Source organism: Plecotus auritus (genome assembly GCF_963455305.1).
Source record: "Plecotus auritus genome assembly, chromosome: 7".
Lineage (NCBI taxonomy): Eukaryota > Metazoa > Chordata > Mammalia > Chiroptera > Vespertilionidae > Plecotus > Plecotus auritus.
In genome coordinates, this window is record NC_137774.1 from 4171785 (window position 1) to 4184884 (window position 13100).

General features: G+C 59.4%; 1 protein-coding gene across 4 annotated transcripts in view; it reads right to left on the minus strand.

The window, feature by feature from the left end:
* The window catches only part of TMEM104 (transmembrane protein 104), a 39832-nt gene that overhangs the window by 13383 nt on the left and 13349 nt on the right, over positions 1-13100 (minus strand). The window lies entirely within an intron of this gene.

Genomic DNA, 13100 nt, shown 5'->3' on the forward strand with positions numbered 1-13100 from the left:
AGTGTTAACCCTACAGCCCCCCCGCACTTCGGGGGCAAAGCTCCAGCCACTCAGTCCTGTCACACACCCGGAGCCCAGGACAGGCACGCGCTGTGTCTGCTTAACTGCACAAAATGGGGAAGGGGGTGCGCGTGTCAACATCAGCACAAAAGTAAAGCAGATCGATGCCTCTCTCCTCATCCCCAGATTTCTCTGCATGTTTCCCTGGTCAGAGAAACAAAATGGAAACTCAAATTAGGAGCTAATCCCCAACTGAACCCCAGCGAACAGGCTGCACACCCTCGGGGCCCTGCCTTCTGCCTGCGGATCCATCGCATCAGCCTCGGCCTCGTCTCCCCAGCTGCTCCTGCTGACCACCCGCCGCATCCACGCTGTCCCGGATCACGTCGCCGCCCAGGGCTGCAGGTCCCCTTGTACGCAGTCCATTTCTCTCCCCTCAAGCGGGGAGGTGATAGAGAACGCACTGTTCTTGGAGGAAAGGGAAGATAGAAGAGAAGGACGTGCTACAGTGACGGCCACCACACAGGACACATGTCCTAAGAACGGTAACCAATTACCTTCTGCAACAAGTAACCATGAGGGAATATTCTAGAAGACAGGACCGTCAGCCGGGGATCCCTCCCAGCCCATCCCCTGACCTAGACGTGAGCCAAGGGCGGCATCCTTGGGGACGAAAGCCAACGGTCATGAGGCCAGCAGTGGCCATGAGGCGCAAAGCACTGCTCCCGTGGTGCCTCTAACTGAGGCTGGCCCTAGCCGGTTCGGCTCAGTGGATTGAGCGTCGACCTGCGGACTGAAGGGTCCTGGGTTTGATTCCGGTCAGGGGCACATGCCCAGGTTGTGGGCTCGGTCCCCAGTGGGGGGTGTGCAGGAGGCAGCCGATCAATGATTCTCTCTCATTGATGTTTCTATCTCTTTTCCTCTCCCTTCCTCTCTGAAATCAATAAAAATATATTAAAGGTAAATAAATCTGAGGCTGACTTGCTCGATGGCCAGTTTTTATTTCCCTGTGAAAGTAAAGGGTTCTGGGGTTTGTTTGTGGCTCCCGAGTCGTGAGATGGAGCTTCCAGGAGCCAAGAATTCAGGCTTGGCTTCCCCTCACACCCCCTGCCAGTCCCTGGAGTTTCAGCATAAAAGGCCAGCAGGCCACTTAGCGCCTTCCGTTCGAGGGCAGGGGGCTCGGATTTCTCTGTTCACAGGGCGATGAGGAAGGTTGCATGGCGAGTGCTGACCTGTGGGGGCTGACGCTGACTCCGGACACATGGCGAGGCAGGCTGGGGGGTCGGGGCTAGCTGGGGCGCAGGGGGCAGTGGTGCGATGGCACAGCTGCGTGGTCTGGACCCCCCCGGAGGTTACTCTAAGGGGTAAAGGAAACTGATGCCCAGACTACAGGGCTGTCCTTGTGGGGAGCTGGGGGTTAAGAGCTAATTGGGGTTAACGGCAACTCAGCGGGAGCCCATCCCGCCTCGGGAACTGAACTTTCCACGCGTCCTTGAAGTGCAGTGAAGACATGCTCAAGGATTCTATTTTTACTTCTCAAGTGGCTCTGAACATCTTGGTTTGGGAGTTTTTATTTTCCCAACAAGAGTGACAACGTCTGGGGCTTCATCCAAAAGAAGGAAGCGAGTTCCGAGGCAGCGAGGACACGGGAGGGACAACGGGCTTCAGGGCCCCCTGCCCAGTCCCTCTTTAGGGCGCGTCCCTGCCTGCCCAAAGGCGGTGAGTATGCCCTGGAGGGGGTCTATCCCCCCAGGCTCCTCGGGGGCTGGGCTGGCCCAAAGGCGGCCGCCTGGCACCGCTGCTGTCCCCCTGGCCTTCTTATTGGACAAGACTGTGGGTCTGTGTTGTCTCTTTTCCAGCTGAAAGGCCAGATGGTACCCGATGGTGGGCAGAATTCCAAGGATTTGATGCCCAAACTGCAACCTTTGTGGTTTGGGTGGAAAAGATAAATATTGTGGAAAACCCACACAGTCACTCACTGAATGACTGTCAGCCACCGGGGTTTATAAAGGACAGCTTGGCTCTTCTTAGAGACTGAGGGTTAGGGCTCTTCACGGCATGAGAGACTGAGTCCACACCCCATGTCCAGGGGAAAAGACAGGCTGGACTTGAACGAGGTGGACTTCAGGACATGACAAGGCGCTGGGGTGCGTGTTAGGGCTCTTCACGGCATGAGAGACTGAGGGTTAGGGCTCTTCACGGCATGAGAGACTGAGTCCACACCCCATGTCCAGGGGAAAAGACAGGCTGGACTTGAACGAGGTGGACTTCAGGACATGACAAGGCGCTGGGGTGCGTGTGCCTGAGGCTGTGGGAAGTGGGGTGAAACAGGTGGAAGGCGGGAGGCTGGGGGCTCTGCCGAGAGAACCAGATCTGACACCTGCTCAAGTACCTCACTGCTCACCTTGCAGGCACCAAAGAGATGTCAGAGAGACAGATGGGTGGTGAGCCCCCCTCTACCTCCTGTCCCAAAGGCAGGGTGTCCCTACGCCCCTGCTGAGGGTGGGTGGCTCCTGTCCTGCAGTGCGGAGCAGAGGGTGACCCGGGCCTCCAGGAAAGGAGGGGCCAGCTAGACATGGAGTTTTCCGGCTGGAGTGGTGGCTGCCAGCTGTGGTGAGCCCTGGCCGTGAGCAGGTTGAGGGCTGACGGAAGAACGTGCCCACAGACCCAGCGGAGGCAGGCCACCCGAGGGCGGTCTCGTCCACTCAGCCATTCCCGGAGCGAGTCGCTGTGTGAGGCCCCAGGCTGGCTCCAGACACAAAGGTGGATAAGGAGAGCCCTGCCCATGAGCTCTCAGTGAGGCAGAGCAGCAGAATGCGCACCCAGGTCCCATGAACAAATCCCAGGAAGGGAGGGGACAGGCGTGTGCTGCAGGCGTCTCGGGCGGGGCCCCGAGCTCCGTCTGCAGGAAGCAAGGCACGTGAAGGGCGCGCTGCTGTAGAACAGCCCAGGACGTCGGAGGACACTGCCAGCGAGGGTGGGGCAGTGGTGAGAGAAAGTTCCAGAAGGAGAATGGAGCAGACTGTGCCACGTGCATCAGACACTGCCTTGCACAGAGGCGCCTCTGAAGGGTTTTGAGCAGGGACATGACAGTCAGATGTACTGGAGTCAGTAGGGCTGAAAGAATGAAATACCACGACCTCGGGGCCATCCTCCTGCTGGGAGGGGCCAGGGCGGACGCCAGGGAGCAGGGCTGTGCATCCCCTGCGTGGGGGTCCTCTGCTGACGGGAGGAGGTTTGAAAGGACTTTCGTCCTCTGAGCCACAGGTCTGGGAGGCGGAGAGAACGTGCCAGTCCCTCCAGCTGGGCTGCGGTGATAAATGAGTGACTACGCCCTCAAGTCCCTGCAGCCAGCCCCAGGGGACCGGAGCAAGGAAGGTGCCATGTCCAGGGCAGGCGGTGATAAACCCTCTGTGGCAAAAGGAAACGGGTCTTGTAGGGGAGGCTGGACTTTCCCGGCGGGGAGTTTGGAAGCTCAGAGAGAGCAGCGACCTCGCTCCCCTCCATGGGCCGAGGGAGCAGATGCAAAGACAGAAACTTCCCCGGGACCGAGGCTCGGTTTACTGGCTCTCACTTTTAGCCACTAAAACCTTGCGTGGAGAATCACACTAGCCGTGTCTTGGTCTATTTAGGCAGAATGCCAACCAAGGGAGAGCATGGGCCCACGGATTGCCCCCCAGGGCTGTTCCTGGAGGGCTGGCCTGGGAGGAGGTGGGTGGCTGCCCTGCACAGAGGAAGCTGGAGGAATTCATCGTGCCTGGCCACGTGACTCGGGGCTGGGAACGGCCGCGGGGTGGGGGGTCAGCTGGTCCTTAGAACAACAGGACTAGGGAACAGGTAGGTCGGGGAGCGCTCTGTACCCCATGGACTGTGTCATGAGTGACGGGGGGTGGGGTGGGGAGCCTCTGGGCCATCAATCCTGCCCCTCAGTCCCCTTGGAAAAAAGCTCCCCCACCCCCGCCCCTCGCCACCACCTGACTGCCAGGAATCCGCTGCTCAGACATCTTGGGGATGAGCGGTGTGGGCGCCCCATGGGCCTCAGCCTGCAGGGCTGTCTGTCTGCATCTCTAGTTTCCCATAGGAATCTGATTGCCTGTGGTGTCTGTGAGGAGGCAGAGCCATCGCTCTCTGTCACCTCAGCTGCCTGGTGTTGGAGCCACTCGAGGAGAGGTGCCAGGTGATCGCTGCAGATGCTCTCGCTCCTTCCCTTCCTCACTTGCTCTAGCTCTACCGCTGTCTCTGTGCGGGAAGGGCGGTGGCGGTGGGGGTGCCGAGCTGGAGCTGGGGGCAGGGAGGGAAGGGAGTCAGGTGCCCAGAACACAGGAGCCCAGCTGGCTCCACCCCTTCCCCCGCTGACGTGCGACCTCGAAATAGACCCAAACAGAGCGGGATTGGAACAGGAGTCTTTGCCGGCACTGAGTAACCTTGGAGGTGGGAAGGCAGGAGACAGCACGCCGGCCAGCTGATTAACTGCTCTGTGGAAGTGGCTACAAGACACTCCACTAACAGCCCCCAGCTTCCTCCCTTGTGGATGGGCAGTGACCAGAGCACCATCTGCAGGAACCCCAGAGGGACTTGTCCATCCCAGGTACCAAGGCAGCTACTGCCAAAGGGATGGTGCTGGAGCCCTTTCCTCTAGGGACACGCCATCTGGAAGCGTCTGATCGGAGCAGGCGAAGCTGTTCTGTCTGCACCGAGTGCCGGAGGCATGGACCCCAGGGGTTACTAGTAACGCCAGGCTGGAGGCCCGGCCACCGTCTGTCCCGGTAGGGGCAAGGCCCAGGAGGCCTCTGGCCGCTGCCTTCACAGATACACTGCGGCAGGCAGCCGTTCTCCAAGGGAAGCCAGGCCTTCTCCAAGGGAAGCCAGGCCGACAGGACCATTTACACCTGCGAGGGGTCCTCTAGGGGACCCTCCTCAGAACTGGTCCAAACGCAGATTCCTGGCCCTGCAGCCTGAGATTCTGCTACACTGGGGCCTGGGGGGAGACCCCGGAATCTCTACTTCTAACCAGAGCCTGAAGGTGTTCTCATGCCAGTTGGTCCTGGAACCAAACTCTGAGACACAGTGGAGGCTCCTACTCCTGACCTGGGGGAAGGGCAAGAGCAGGGCCGGGCTCCTGAGGCCGGTGACCCGCCCGCATTGGTGAGGAGGAAGGTGCCAGAACTGCTGGGATGCCCCAGGCTGTGTGTGTGTGTGTGTGTGTCCTCCAGCCCCGGGCAGCACCCAGCACCTGGCCCCGCAGCCTCTTCCCTGATCTTGTCACGGTTTCCAGAGAACATCTCAATCGCGCCACCAGGAAGTTCTCCCCCTGGCAAACCCACCATGCCCTGCCGCGCCCCGTGCCCCTGGTTCACACTTGCCACAGAGCATCTGCTCAGCAACTCCCCCGCAGCACCTCCCTCTGCTCTTGCAGGCTTTTTAAAATGGACCTTGGTCTACTCTCGGCTAATCCACACGGCATCCGGAGCTCATGCTAATTAATCAGCAATTAGTCATTAATATGCACCCTAATTGCTCATCTCCGCCTCATGCCCATCATGCCCACGCCCCAGGCACCTTCCTGCTAGCTCCTGTGGACCCTCTGGGGTTCTTCGCTCCGCTGTGCCCTCGGGGCCAGCCTGCAGACTGGAGAACGTGCCCAGAGACACTTTTATTCTCTGCACGGTCTGCAAGGCAGGCTGCTGGCTAGGAAGCCAGCCTCACGGAGGGGCACGGTTATTACTTTGGAATGAGTGCTTTATTTAATTAAACAATTATTGCCGAGGCCCTGGGGCACCATTCAGAAAGACACCGGATTCCGCTTCTAACAGACACCCTGGAAGGCAGAGCGCGCTGCGTTCGGGGAGCGGCACGGCCCCACGGAACGCTGCAGGGCCTTCGCGAGGGCCCTGCACTCATCCACAGAGCCGAGCATCAGAGAGACACGGAGCCGGGGGAGGGAAACGGCGTGGCATCGTTCTCATTCTAGTTAGCACAAAATATTTAAGGACATTCCAGATGACTTAGAACTACGAAGAGGCTGCTGGATCCTTTTTAGACTATAGTTTTTCCCTGCATTTTGGGGAAAATAAAGCAAAAAAAAGGGGTGTGTGTGTGGAGGGGAGCAGGGGATCTGAAAGCAACGACCAGGACATTTCCTTCAAAGCCATTTCTAGCTCCCGGCCCAGGAACGGGAGGCGTGGAAGCGGAGGGCCGCCGAGGGGAGACAGCCTGGCGGCAGCGCAGCAGGAGTGACCCTGGAGCAGCTTCCGAGGGGAAAAGACGGACCACGCACGGGTCAACGACCAGGAGCACCAGGCTTGCACCCCACGGGCCGACTCCCTGATCGGGAAGGCTCGAGCCTCAAGCTCCGGGCTGCCTGGGACTGGTGTGAAGTGCGATAAAAACGGCTGTGAAAAAGCGCAGCGCAGAAGGTCTCCGCAGGGATGACACTCCCCACGGAGACTGGTTTGGAAGCTTCCCAACCAAACTGGCCTGTGCGTGAGCATGGCCGTGGCCGTGGGCGTGTCCTTAGGCTCACGGAGCCCTCCCGGCCCCGGGCGTGCATCCCCGGCGCTCTCTTGCCGGCGGGCTGCCGGCGATGCCTATTTCTGCAGGAATGGGGGCTCAGGTTTCTGCAGCTTTGCGCATGAACATGTGGATACCTCCCTGGACAAGAGCCGGGCTTCTGAGCGTCCACTTTATAAAGGCTCCATTTCCACAGAATAACATTTTAAACGCACGAGGGGAACTAAGTGCTGAAGAGGAACTTGTGGCGAGCCCTTCTATAAAGTAACGAATCATCTTGTAACAAATCACCACCCCCCCTAGTTTGTTTTCTGCACTTGGATATTCACATAATGGGGTTTATTAAGCGTCGCTGAGTAAGGCTGAGTATGCCTGGGGCGGCGGCAAGGTTATGGCACAAGGATGGGGACAGGAGGAAGGGTGAGAAGCTAGACAAGTCAAACGGACATTTCCCCATGCGCTCAGGAATAAAGCCGGCTTGCTTCAGGCGCGTGGTATTTGCAAGGTGTCCTCATTACTTTCCAGACAACGGAGACAGGGAGGCACTTACACGGGGTCTGGGAGAAAATTCAGGAGCCAGAACCACGTTTCCTTTACCCAGCAGGCCCTCCACTCAGGACAAAGGACAGCGTCTGAGGCCTGGGGGAGGGGCGGGGGATTGTCCAGCAGAAACCACGCCCACGGGCTTGTGACCCAGGTTCCCATAACCCGGTGTCTTTGCTGGGAGCGTGGAGAAAGGGGCGCGGGGGTTGAGCATCGTCCTCTAAGCTGGTGTGGCAGGTACCGACCATGGCAGAGAACAACCTCTCACTGAGCTGGAGGGAGCGAGGGCTAAACACCCACAGGCGCCCAGACGGTGGTGACGGGCTCAGGGAGGTGCGCCCCTGGCTTCCTGGGAAAGGTGGGGCTGGTCCAGAGCAATGCTCGGCGGCAGCTGGGCAGGCACCGGGGAAGGACTGGCGGCGGTGCCCAGACCCACCGAGCAGCAGCAGTGGGGTGATGAGATAGTGGGGACTCAAGAGGTCCCTTGGCCAGAGTGTGCTCGACAAAGCCCGGCGCTGGGGTGAGTGACAGAGCAGTCGGAATTTCATTTGGAAAGGCGGGGGCTGGGAAGCACACCGAGCCACAAGGAGCCACTCCGGGGACGATATACAGACAGCTCCACAGGAAAAAAAAAAAAAAAAAAAAAAGACAGACAGAAAGAAAAATGCTCGCCTGTCCCTGTATTATTGATTTTCTTGAAAAAGGAAGAGACCAGCTAATCCTTTAACGTCAATCATTTCAATCTGAGTGCTGGTCGCTGGTTGAAGTTCGAGTTCACTCAACACCAGAGTGGACTGTTTGGGTAGTGGGTGCACGCATTTTGGGGTGTGGGCAGAAATTCATTCTTCTGGAGACCCAGGATCATGAGATGAAAGCAGAGGGTCAGCAAGTGGCGGGGGGGGCTGCACACGGGGACGGGGGTCCTCCCAGAGGTCACGCCCACACAGGCCAGAGGAGCTGGCAGAAGACACTGCAGGCCCGCTCCTGGGGTTGGCCAGGCAGGCGCGCGGCCAGGAGAGCCGCTCCGCTTGCCACACCTGCAGTGGCCGCCCGGCGTGACTGGCATCTTCCCACGGGCAAGTGGGGAGAAGAGTGAGAGGCAAGACCACACCGCCCTCTCCGGAGCCTCCAGAACTGAACGAGGAGGAGCTGACAAGAAGTGCATTGTGGGAGGAAGGAATGGAAGGGCAAGAAACACGGTGGGCCTCCCTGGGAGGTCCCCAAACAGGCACCCTCTGAAGGAGGTGCTCGGATGCCCCAGCCCCTGTAGGCAACACCCTCCAGCCCCAGGCAGCCTGGAATCTCCTCTCGGCTTGCTTCATGTTGGGGGGGGTGGGCGGTTGCCAGCAAGAGAGGGAAGCTGCCACCGGCCCTGGCCGTTCACTGAGCGTAGGATCCTGCTGTTTGCAGACTCAGCCACCCCACCAGATGCCCCCATGAGGACAGCTCACTGTCCTGCCAGTCCTGCTAGCCTCCAGTGGGGGGCACCTTTCTAGCTCATGGGGCTTCATTCCACTCCAGGTCCCCGACACCGTGCAAACAGGGGCAGCATTCATGCCGTGTCCTGCTGGAGCTGTGCTCTGGGGCACCTGCCCCCGCAGGTGTACAGCAGTATCCCCGAGTCTCCACGAATTATGAAGTCACTGCCGTTGCCGAAACCTGTTCCACACAAACCTTCCCCCTCACTGGTCCTGAGGCCTCGAGGCCACCTTCTGCCCCATAACCAGTAAGAATACACATTCAAGTGATGGCAGCGGTGACCCACTTCTTAGCAGATGTCACAGCCCCGGGGCACGGCGGCGGTGCTGAAAGAACAGAGGGAGACGTGGCAGGGAGGGAAACGTCCTTGGGAAGGCGCCTTCTATTCCAACGCCGCGTCACTATCTAGGAGCCGAGCGAGGGGCGGTAGGAGCGACAGCTAATCAATCCGGCGACACACAGGATGTGCGGACGCGGATCACTGCACAGGCACCGTCCTCGGGCAGCGTCGCCCCAGCCCTCCACAAACGTCAAGCGCCAAGGGCTGAGGCCCAGGTGCGACCGGCCCCCTCCAACCTGGGCCTGGCAGCGGGGCTGCCCTGCTAGCTGAGCAGGTCTATGTCACCCGGGCCAGAGGACGTGGCTGAGAGGCCAGGGAGCTGGGCCGCGGTCTCTGCCTCAGCTCCGTGGCCCCAGGGGAAGTCACAGCCTCCACGCCTCAGCTTTTTCTGCTGTAAAATGGGATGAGATGTCACGGACCTTACTGCATGGCCCGAGGACCAAATCAGAAACGAGAAGGTAGCTGGCAACGTGCTACGCCAATGCAAGACAAACCCCAGCAGGAAGGACCAGTCACGGCCTGGCACACCACTCACTGCCCAGGGTGCACTGCTCCCTTAGACACGCCCCCAAGGATGTGTTCCCCTCAAACAGCACTGTTTTGGGAAAAAACCAGCTGGTTTGAAAAAACGGACTGCACACTGTTTTAAGTGTTGCAAGTGGACAGTGCCAAGTGTCGCCAAGTAAGAAGAACCCAAGATGGAATCAGGGGACACGCCTCCTGGCAGAGAAAGAGAATCCAGGATTCTCAGGGAAGGCCAGGGGACCCTTCCGATGTTACCTTGGGCCGGTTCCCAGACTATCTGCTCTAGGAAGAGAGTCCAGCAGACAGAACTTTCCCTCGGCCCCCAACACACACCCTGCTTCTTCAGGGGCATTTCTGGAGGGAGTCTGGGGAGAACCCCTCTGTCCCGCAGAGGGTGGCGGGGTCCCTGGCCGGGTACCTGCAGGCTGCATCTCTCTCCCTGCTCGCCCATGCCCTGAAGGTGGGTCTCACAGCTCCTGCATTCAAGGCAGGGTGACCTTGCCCAGTTCCAAGGCAGCCTACGAGGGCCCCCCGCTCAGTACCGCCCAGTGCGGCCGGGTCTCCATCCGGGATGAGCTCCCTTCTGCCATCTGCGCTCCCAGCTCTGCCCGGCCTGTGCCTGCTGGGCTGCCAGTGACCCAGCAGCCCCTGTCCACCTGTGAATGGTGGATGCCGCTCCTGTGAATGGCCAGGAGCCTTCAGCACTGGGTGAGTCCCACTGTCCCCCTAGGCTTTCCTCTGACACTGTGAAGGCGGAGGCAGTGACGGGGCCCAGGCCCTGGGCAGAGGCGGTGAAGAGCCGGCTGGGAAGCACTGTGGGTATGAGGAAATGAAACAGGAACACTTGGCCGTGTCCTTGACTCTCGGGGACTGCGACCCATGTTCTGGTTCCCGAGCACTGAGGGCAGTCCGAGCCTGGACGGGACTGATTTACGTACCATCCTAGCACTTCACCATGGTCCCCGGCCCCTGCTCACTGCAGAGGAAGAAATGAAATGCTAAATTCTGGCTTTGTTTGCTATCAAGCCGCAGAAGCTCTGCAGAAAGCATCCCAAGATACCCTAGCCCGGAGGCAAGGTTGCGGGTATGAAAGAGCACTTTGCTAGTTGATCCTTCAAAGGAACAGGAGGGGCGCCGGGTGGGGTCCTGAGACGGCCGAGGCCGGAAAGTAGGTCCTGATGTCAGTTCTCATGGGTCCTTATAACAGTGCCCAGGTCACTGCTGGCTCCAGCTGCGGCCACTTGCTGGGGCACCCTGGGGAGCACACGTGACTCACAGGACCCCCACCTCCCAGCACCCTGTGATGTGGCCACTCCGAGGAGGGAGAGGGAGAGACTGACGCATGTCGGCTGCACTGCACCCAAAGGACGTGGGCGGAGGTCGCCGGGTGGGGGAGGGGAGGAGGAATTTTCCATTCGTTAAGGTCAAGGGCTTGGAGAGGGGACTGGGAGCTGCTGGGAGAGAAAGCTCCCTCCCTGTGTGGTCCTGACGCTGCACCCGGAGTTAATACCCCAATATTCTCATTCTGCACGTGCACCGCAGCAGGCTCTGAAAATTAAACCGCAAAATGAAAGCCTGTACCTTTATCCCCCGGAACATACTGTCCCGGAATGGCAATGAAGAAGTGGTCATTAGGAGGCCCTTTCAAACATGCAGACCCAGACAGGTGCACCGTCTGCCCAGGACAGAGAGAGGGCTGTGCCGGGGTCAGAAGGGCGCTTGTAAGTTCACTCGCTGCCTTGCCTGACACTTGGGTGAAGCCTGGCTGGCAGCAAAGTCGGAAACAGCTGGTAGAGAGGGGCACAGGCGTCTCTGGAAGGGAAGGACAACCTCCTGATCGAGGGTGACTGGGGGCAAGGGGAAGGGCGACCTCGGTCCCCCATGATCCAAAGAGGCCGCGGGGGAAGATGCCATTATTATGGGCAACAGAGAGCCCAGGACCCAAGAAGGAACCCACACCTGCCAACCCCTTCTCCACTTGCTCTGCCCCTCGCATCTCAGAAAAAGGGACGCAGAGCACCCAGTACTTGGGGTCGGGAGACACTGTTCTGCAGCAGCCAGGGACCTGGGAGTCACACGCAAAGCTGTGAAGTGACTCTGCAGACGAAGGCACGGCCCACCTGCCATGCATCTCTCCAAAGCGGGGAAAGAGCACGGGGGACTGCAGACCTTCGAGCAGCCCCGAGCCCCGGCAGTGAGCCGGGAAGGAGGGAGGTAGCAGTAGCCCAGAGAGAACAGGCCATGTCCGCTCGCCCTCCCCGTCCTGTTTCCACAGCTTTTGCCGGCCTGGTGGCAATTAGCTGTAGGAGCTATAAGCACGTATCTGGGCGGTGAAGGCAGTAATTAATGCCCGTCTGCTTTCCTGAAGGTTCCTTCTGTTCGGTCAGAGTTATTGCGATTCAGGGAGCGAGGCTTCCAGCACGTGGAAGGTTTACAGGAAGACGTGAAGGAACAACTGAGGAAGACAGTAACGATGCTTCTAAATAATTCACCCGGCCAATGGCAGCAGCCAAGATTCCCAGGCTCCGTATCTCTTTTGCTGTGGGAGGGGGATGTGCCGGGCAGAGTCCGCACAAGAGGCCAGCGGCCTCCTAGGAAGACCCACCCGAGGGGCTCTGCGTCGCCCCTCTGCCCATGCGCTCCCTCTGCCCAGGTGCTCCGTGTCTGTGGTGAGCCTGCCCGTGCCAGTTAGAGATCCAGATGGCTTGCTACACTTCCTGGTACTTTTGCTAATGTTATCCATCACTGTCCGTTGTAATGCTAAGCGGCTAACAGACCTGGGCTCTCCTGGCTGCCCCACCCAGTTCCTCTGCCCACCCCCAAGGTGGGAAGGCAGGGAAGGGGGGTAGGAGATCAGTTCGCTACCAAATTACCAGCAGGCCTGCGGAAGGGGGAGCTCAGATGCATTTCCCCTAAAAGATCAATTCCTAGCCAGAGCCGAATGTGGGAGAGAAGAAACACGGACCACCCGCCGGCTCCAGAAATGCAGAGGGGAAAACTTCTCTCTCAGGGTCTGGGCCACAGGACTCCTCTGGTAGGTCTCTGGGGTGGGGGTGGGGAAGGCAGGACAACCACCCAGCAGCCCCGGGGGGGTGGGGGGGGGGCGGTTAACGAATTCAGACCCGAACGACACAGCTGGCAGGGCCTGCGCAAACCTTCGCCAGGGTAGGCGTAATTAAGTTAAGAGGCCAGCTCCCCGAACTGCTCAGCTCTCTCCAAATCAGCTAAGTGGCCACGTGTCAAACTGTGTGTCACCTAGCACACCTAAATTTGTGTCAGGGCTGAGGACCAAGAGGAAGCAGAATATTAATAGATACTGCAAAAGGCAAAGAGAAACATTTCTGAGTCCCGCCCGCAAAGCAGGCAGAGATAAATAACTGTCTGGTTTTGTATCTTATTACTTCTCCTCCCCTCCGCCCCCGCCCATGGCACAAAGCAATCAAGAAGGAGCCTGGAGATTCATCATCTTCCCTTGTCGGCGGGGGGCGGGGAGCAGGGAAGCCAGCGGGGAGCAGGGAAGACGGGGAGCTCAGATGGCAGGGAAGGCTGGTGGCTCAGAAAAGCCTCCGGGGTCCCCCTGGAGAGCCAGTTAGCATGGCTCCGGCCTGCCTGCCCGCGGGAAACCTGGTGTCCACCGTATGCTCCCGGGCTGGCCAGGAGGGAGGTCAAAGCATGGACGTCTCCAGAAAAGTCGCCCTGGCAC